Here is a 9,100-nt window from a genome sequence, read left to right as displayed (position 1 = left end):
GCATTTCTCTGTTCTCAGAAGTCCCCCTGCTCTACCCACGCGAAGGGTGGCTTTGGGCATAGTAAGTACAACAGGGCTCGTTCTCTTTCATTGCATCAAGCGGGTATTTTAAACTATTTTTCTCTTGTTCTTTTCTTATCTATTTTCCCACTGGTTCCCTACCTCTGCCACCTTTCTCACTCCAGTTTCCATTACACGATTAGGCAATTAGATCTTGAGCTGTTTTTCTGGAATGCAGGGACCTGCAGAATCAGAGGAAAGTGGACATATCGTCACCAGCTTCTGGATCAGAGGGCTGGGGTTTAGCTGGGATGCTGTGCAGTTGTGTTCCCTTATCTGGAGCCAGCATTGGTCCAGGAAGACAAACGACGGTGAATAAGACGAGCACACCACATGCACCCACTCTAGGGAAACCTCTAGAACGCATCAAGGAAATTAGAGAAGAAAGGATAGCTTCACATGGCAAGATCTTATTTGTGTCCACTGAGGCTTGTTGAATGTGGGTTTCTCAGAAAGTTGCACAAGAAGTGCAGAAATACACTGTTTAGCATTTAGATAACGTGGGAGCAGGGCCTGTGTGCTTTGCAAATCTGCCTCCCTGAGCGTGTTGTGCATTCTGGAAGCACAGAGCCAGGACAACGAGGAGAGAGGGACTGAGATGCTCTATGTGGCTGCACGTAGCACACTCAGCAGCCTGGTGCAAACCAGCAGGAAAGCCAGGATGTACCGTAAGTAGTCTGATTCTCAGGTCACAGGTCGTTGTCCAACTGCAGCCTAGGAAAATAGCATTATTGATTTTCAGAGTTAAAAAATGTTATGTCATTGTAAAATTAAATAGGTAGCCACACACTTGTAACATCTCCAAAGACGGAACTAATACATATTTTGGTGCAGGTATGTCAGATGTAGGTGCAGTCTCTTTTTTATCTGCTCCTTCCTGTTCTTACACTATCAGAGAAACACGGCGAGTATTGCTAAATTACAGCTTGAGAAACTACCGTGCTGTGTAAATAACATATTTGTGTATCAACACTGGCTGTCAAACCCTAATGTCACTTGTATTCTTTATTAGCAGGTCACAACAACTTTGCGAGGTAGAGTTCAGATCCTGGCTTTATGGTGTCCTTTATGATGTGACCTCAGGCAGATTACTTCACCTCTCTGTGCTCCAGTTTCTTCATCTCTAAATTGGGAAAATAATACGATGTTCTTCAAAACATCAAAGTGGGGAATAAATCAGACAACATATGTATAGTCTAAGACCCATATTCAGCACACAGGTCGTGCTATGTACCTGCTTGTTGTTGTCCCCATTATTTAATAGGCGAAGACACTGAGAGTCGCTCGGAAGTCCATTTCAATCCTTGAATGTTTACCTCTATCACAGAGAAGCCGTATGATCTGGTCGTGGTCACATGGTCAGTCGGTGACTGAGGCTGTTCTGGAGCACAATGCTCTTCTTCTCTGTCCTGTCTCCTTTCCACTGAGCTCTTTCAATTTGCAGATTCTGCTGGATCTGCATTCAAAGGAGATGTAGAGCCCAATGACTTGGTGCCTTCACTGCCGCCCTGGGGACAAGCCGCAGTCACCTGTCACCTGGTGCATTTCAATGACCTCTTCCTCCTTGTGCTTCCACAGACACCCCCGGCCCACTTCTCACAGCTTTTCCACGGCTTCTGTCTGCCTGGAACCTTCTCTGAGTAAAGCTGAGCAGCCCCCTCCTCTCTCCCTCCTCCTCCCCTCTCACTCATGTTCCCACCCTTTCCCTGCATCTGTCTTCCCCCACAGCCACCACCTTCCAACGGGCTATCTACTCACTCGCTTTGCTTTGTGTTGGTCTCCCCAACAGGACGTAAGCCCCCCGTGGGCAGAGATGGGTGTTTGCTTTGTTCCTGCTAGATCCCTGAGCCTTAGAACAGTGCAGAGCAGTATTCAATAAGGGTTTGTTGAATGAATGAATAAATGAAGGAAGGAAGGAAGGAATGAACAAGTGAAATTTGTTACAGCCACAAAAATGTGAGAAAAGACAACACAACCTTGGCCCCGCAGAGAGAATAGACTCTAACGTGAGATGAAGGGTCGGCTTCCTCTTCCCTAGTGGAAGGCGGTTTTACAAATGAACCAATATCAGAATTTGCTCGCAGTGAGGGACCCACCATGGGTCTGAGAAAAAGAAAAAGTGCACACCTCACTTTAAGAGGGAGCAGGAATATCAGGGCATCAATGGGGAGTCCAAGAACTTGCAAAAAAAGAAAGAAAAGAAGTCTCTGAAAGAAGATATATGAAACCAAGGAGCTACAACTGCAGCAAGAATGAAGGGTGGTTTTCAGGGGAGTACAGAGGTCATGGGACTCAGAAAGCGAAATCTGGCAGGACATGGAAGGGTGTTGTCTCTACCGCTGGTGTTCCTCCTTCTCCCCACTGGCCTGACTTTCCAGCCAAATCAATCCACGTTGTGAATGAAATTGCCCATCACCCAGCTCCCAGTTGAACACAGTGAGGTCTAGACACTTACATCAACAAGGGACTGATTCATTCAATCCTAATTCCAAATTTCTAGGAGAGAAACTCTGGGTCAAGAAGTGTCCGGAAGGCAGAGGCCCACAATAAAGTCCATCTCGGAGGGTTTATCTCATGGGGCATGGGGTTTTAAGGGCTGATAGGCTCGCCCCAAACACGCACATCAGAAGCCTGGATGGAAATACTCCTACAGTTGTTAGCCACCACAAGCAAAGTGATGGCCTTTGAAGGTAGAAAGTAGACAGCATCCCATGTGGTGGGCATCTCGCTTGGGATGATGGAGATGGTGGAGTGTTGGCAGAGAAATCAGCTTCCTATTGCAGCCATGTACAAGGAGGTGGTTATATATAATTTGGTTTACCTAACACGACTCTGAGCGACTCTGTGCCAAGAGCACTTGAAAGGAGAGAGGAAAGGAGTGGTTCAGTAGAGGCTCCAGGGGTGCCGTTTACCGAGCGATGGGCAGAATTTACAATCTGGGCCCTCGAAGACAGGGATCATTGCCATAGAGGTTACAGTAGACAGCATAGGAAGGGAATAAAGACAAACTGGCTAATTGATTTCCCTCTAATAAAGCCCCACACATCAGGCAAGCTCTGTAGACGAGAGCTTTGTGGACTGAAAGACTCAGGAGAGGGTAGACCCTAGCCAAAGGGGAGGCAGAGGGACCGCAGGAGGGTTGACTTCACTCCAGTTAAACACATATTTAATTGATTGCCTCTGGGCAGTCCCAGCTCCATGAGCACTACTGCATAAAGCGTAGCCTCGTGGCCTCGGGGTTCACAGTCCAGTTCTGCCACTTCCTACCCAAGTGACTTTGGGCATTTACCTCCCTCTCTGCTCCATAGCATCCTCGTCTGTAAAATGATAACGATAGTATTACCAAGCAGATTGTGACGAGGATTAAAATAAATGCAGTAAATAGGAAAGTCTCCAATAGATAGCAGGTGTAATACAAATATTAGCTATTGTTATCCTTGTTGTAATTACTGAGAAGTCTCTGAAAAATGCTACAATGAAGCCCTTAAACTGTCATCTTCTTATCACCTTCATGATTTTTTATCTTTGCCGTATCTGTTCATTACTATTACTAGTACAAGAATTTATTCAGTTCTTCAAATGTCGTGATTGGTGTGTTAATTATATGTTTATTATACCCATTAATGTGAACACATAAATATTAAGTAAAGAGAAGCATTTGTGTTCCCTCAAATGCGCCTCTTCTACCGTGTCTGTGTAAACACGGAACAAGTGATTGCTATCTCTGAAGCGTAACCCAGGCTTCAGAGGTCCCCGTTGACTCCTGGAGCCGTTCCTGAAGCTTTGGCCTGGAATTTGCAGCTTTCAAGGTCTGACTCAGATCTACCTTTATATTGTCTCCCGTTGGTCCTGTGCCAAATTCCCTTCATTCAACTAAAGTGGAGACACATCTCGCTTCAGGGTCTTGTCGCGCTCTTCCCTCTACTGCAGTGCCCTCGCCAAGGTTGGTCTGTATCACAAAAGTTCTTGCACATCCAATCCTATTTATCTAACTGCTTTACATAAAAATTTTCAAAAACAAAGACCTTTGACTTTTAACTGGTAATTTCCTTTATGTCTGAAACTAAAAGTTTATTTACCCTTTCTCCTTGTCAAGAAGTTAGTCATTTGTTGCAAATGACAATCACGTAACTATTTAAATATACTATAGAACAAGTACAAAGGGATACTATGAAAAAATGTATGCCAATAAATTCAAAAACTTAAATAAAATGGACAAATTCCTTGAAAGACACAGTTATTTTAAAAAATGACTCAAGGGGAAATAGAAACTATGACTAGCTCTATATCTATTTTAAAAACTGGATTTGCAATTAAAATTTTTCCACAAAAGTCTAGGCTCAGATGGATTTACTGGTGAGTTGCATGACAATTTTGAGAAGAAATAATACCAATTCTATGCAAATTCTTTCAAGAAATTGTGTAAAGTAGTATACAGGGGAATTACCTCCCAACGAATCTAATGAATCCAGTATTACCTTGATACAAAAGTTAGATACAGACGATAAAAGAAAATAAAACATAGATCAATACTCCTCATGAACATAGCTGCAAATATCTTTATAAAATATTTTCAAGTCAAATCCATAAATACATAAAAAAGACAACACATCATGACCAAGTGGGATTAATCTCAATAATGCAAGGTTGATTCATCATTCAAAAATCAATCAATGTAATTCACCCATATTGATAGGAAAAAAAGATAAACGTCGTATGATCAGCTCAACAGAGGTGGAAAAAGCATTTGACAAGATTTAACACGCATTTATGATAAATGCAATCAACAAACTAGGAATGAAATGGAACTTCCTCAGTATGATCAAGGACATCTGTAGAAAACTTTGAGGTAATACCATCATTACAGTCTAATATGGAACTACTTCCCCATATGATCAAGAGAAAGTCAAGGAAAACTGCTTTCAACTCTTTTATTTGACATATTATTGAAGGTCTCAACTTGTGCAGAGAGAGAAGTAAAAGAAATAAGTGAAAAAAGTTACAAGGTATAGGATAGAAGGTTAATATTCAAAAATTATTTGTATTTCTATGAACAATTGGAATAAATTTGTTCTAAAGCCATTAACAATAACATCCAAAAAGCAAAACATTTAAGGACACATTTAACAAAAATTCACGAGAACTGCCCACTGAAAACTATAAAACATTGCTTATGAAAATTAAAGGTGACAAATAAATGAAGAGTTATACCAGGCTTGTAGATTGGAGGACTCAACATTTCAAAGATGTCCATTCTCCCCAAAACTGATCTGTAAATTCAATGCAATTCCAGTGAAATTCCCAGCAGGAATTTTTGTGGAAATGGACGGGCATAATGCAAAATTTCTATGGAAACCAAAAGATCCTGGAACAACCAAAACACTTTTGAAAAAGAAAAGCAAAGTTGAAGGGCTTAACTTGAGTAATTTCAATACTTCCTATGAAGCTGCAATAATCAAGGCAGTGCGACACTGAAGGAAATCTGGATAACGAAACAGAATACAGCCCCGTATGTATATATGGCCAGTTGATTTTGGATGACAGTGCTACATTAATTCAATGGGGAAGGATGGTATCTTCAACAAGTCGTGCTGGAAAAGCTGTATTATCAAATAGAGGAAAAAGAAAAGAAGAAACAACAACCGTTACCTCACATTCTACACAAATGAACCATAGAACTAAACAGAAAATCTAAAATTGTTAATTTTTTTCTAAAGATTGGCACCTGAGCTAACAACTATTGCCAATCTTCTTTTTTATTTCTTCCTTTTCTCCCCAAATCCCCCCAGTACATAACTGAATATTTTTTTCAGTTATGGGTCCAAAATCTAAAATTATTACACCTCAAAAAGCAAACATAAGAGAAAATCTTTGTTCTGACTCAGTCTGACTCAACCACAGGCAAAGATCACATGGGTAGGAGACAGAATAAATCATAAAATTTAAAAATTCATAAGCTGGACTTCATCAAAATTTAAAAACCTCTACCTATTAAGACAGTGAAACCACAAGCACAGATTGGGAGAAAATATTTGTAATATGGAGATTACAAATAGAGAGGTTACAAATATTTAGAGAAGGTAAGAGATTTGATCAAACGTTTCAGCCCAGAAAGACACAAGAACGGTCAGAAGCATGAGAAGTTGCTCAACACCATGAGTCATTAGACAAATGCAAATTAAAACCGCAGTGGGATACCTCTCAGATATTAAGAGTGTCTCCAAAGGAACAAACCAGCAAAAATTCGACTGTATGTGTGCAGGTGGGGGTGGGGAGCCACCGAGACTCGCCCACATTCGGAATGTAAACGATGCAGCCACTTTGGATCCAGTTTGGAAGTTTCTTATAAAACTAAACATACACTTATCATATTAAGTTAAAGATACACTTAAACATAATAGCCTCAAATTGGAAACCACCCAAATATTCATCAATGTGTGAAGGCATGAACAAATTGTGATATATCCTTATACTGGGATACCACTCATTCACTGAAATAAGCAACCAACAAACAAAAACACTGCTGATAGCATCCAAAATGTGGATAGACCCCAATACATTTAAATATGGGAAAGAAGCTAGACACAAAGGCCATGAATGTAGGCTTCATTTATATGAAATTCCAGCTGAGGCCAGACTCATCTAAAATGACAGACAGCACATGGGTGGTTGCCAGAAACCAGGCAGGGGATGCATGAACTGCAAACGAGCACAGGGCACCTCGAGGGGCAATGGGAAAGTTCTAGATCTTGATAGGACTGGAGTCCTAAAATGTATGCATTTTATTGTACATAAATTACACCTCAATAAATTGATTATAAAATTCTAGGGGCAACTCAGGCCAGAATGGAGTTAGTGCACCTCCAGCCTTGACCGCAGAGGAAGTCAGGCCATAGGACAGGGTAGAGTGGAAGCGTTGGAGGACATCCTAACCTGTGTGCCACCCATCCCTACCGTACTTGCTAAAGTTACAGCAAAAGGTACAGAGAAGGAGGCCAGGTGTGAGGGATGCCTTATCGGAGAGGATTCAGGTTCAAGCAGAGAAACAGGACCATTGGGATACAATATGTAAGGGAATATTTGCATAAGCATTTACGCAGTTGTCATAGGTTTGGCCCTTTCACATTGTGGGACCTGGTTAAGCCATCTCTGTCATGCTGTTGTCTTCGCCTCTGAGACCGGAGCTTGAAGTTCACAGCTCAGGCATCAGGAAGGGCAGACAGAGGTAGCTGGCGAAGATGGGGGTAAAAGGAGAAGACGGAGAAGGTTGAGAACAGCTTAGAACCCTCGAGCAGGACCTGGAGCCGAGACGGGGATGGAAACCCACGTCTGTCCCTGTGTCTGATACGGGTGGTGCAGGTGTCCTCCAGAAGCTGGGGCCTGGTGTCATGGAGTTGAACACACACCTGGCCCAGGAGCAGGAGGAGCAAGGGAGGAGCTGGGGGATGGCCAGGGGGACCCTGTGCTGCCCCGCACCGCAGAGATGAGCCCTCAGATCAGTGGCAACATCTGGGAGCTGCACACTGGCTGCTGCTTCCCTCCCCTCTGGATCCCACACAGGCATCTCCCTGGTGGCCCACCCTAACCAGAAACAGACAGGGAAGGGAAATCTGGAGAGTGGAGCTGAGGCTGGACTAGTGGATGCATTAGAAAGCCACCAGAGTTGACCCTAGTCAACCCATGAAAGTAGCAGGCGAGTGTGCATTGGCAGCAGGGTAAAGAAAAGGGCACCTAGGTGTGGAATAACTACCCTAGAGCCGTCCAAGAGTGATCAGCCCTGAGCTTTCTGCTCTACCGTACTTAGTCCCAGGAGTTAATAATCCTCAATGCCACTCTGTGGTCTGAAAAGGCTGCTGGAGCACCAACCTTCATTTCTATATTCCTGCAGGGTGGAGGAGGAAGGGGGTGGTATGTACACAAAGGTGCATATCCCAGTTGAATGGGACACCTTTAATGAGTTTTCCAGAAGCCACTCCTCAAATGATTTCCTCTTACATCTCTGGGGTCACTGCTTTTTAGGGTGACTATACTTTAATTGTCTAAACTGGGACACTTTTGAAAAGGAAAGTGGGTATTCTCGATAATCATGACAGCTCATCAGGCTGAAAAATACACTATTGAAGGCAAACCAGAAACTATGGTTAACACGACCTCCAGGAAGTTGGGAAGGGTAGTCTTTGAGTTGAGCACTTTGGTGCCCCAAATAAATATGCTCGATGAGTAAAGGAGGAGGGAAAATGGCCATGGGTGGGTGACAAGTGGTCCTGCCACAAAGCCCACCTCCAACAAGATGTTTCCTACAGATGAATGAAAATCGTTTACGTAATAGCATTCATTTCTGCCTTCTCTATTTCCCTGTTAGGGGAAGAGCACAGTCAGTCCCTCACACTTTAGTCTGAATGATGACAGCAGAGCATTGTCTTCTGCCTGGTGGCATGAATGAGGCTATCCTGAAAGCACAGCCTTTCCAGGGATCAGAGAAATGGGGAGCCTTCCTCTGCTGCAAATGCGAGATGGGAGTAGAAGGAGGTCTTGGCAAAGGGTGTCCCAATGGAGGGGAGGTCAGCGGGCTCATCTCACATTCACTTACAAACCTCCCAGCTGATTTCGGGGGCGGAGACAGGCCGCCAGCTTGGGACTAAGTGAATCTGACAGCTACAGCAGTTCAGACGTTTAGGGTATTAGACTAACAGGAGTGCCGTGTGGAACATGGACTGCCAAACTCGGAAATGATGGATCAATCTGCTGGATCTGCGTCCAATTAGGAATGGTGATTATCCAGCTCGTCTTCTCGCCTGCTCGTCAGGATGAGCGGATGCCCTCCCGAGTGGACAGCTCGGGGTGAAGAGCGTGGACGGCAGCGTGTGAGGTGCTCTTGGCAAGGATGCGACCTCACATTTCCGGGCGGTGGGGATCCTCGGCTCCCAGGACCCGCAGTCCCTCCGAGAGCAGGGGAGGCCCCTGAGGGCCTGACCTCTCGGTGGTCGGGTCCTCTCTTGGAGCAGGCACAGTCAGCTAAGACGAGTTCTAACTAGTCAAA

This window comes from Equus quagga, chromosome 12 (genome assembly GCF_021613505.1).
Source record: "Equus quagga isolate Etosha38 chromosome 12, UCLA_HA_Equagga_1.0, whole genome shotgun sequence".
Taxonomy (NCBI): Eukaryota; Metazoa; Chordata; class Mammalia; order Perissodactyla; family Equidae; genus Equus; species Equus quagga.
This window is presented reverse-complemented; position numbering follows the sequence as displayed.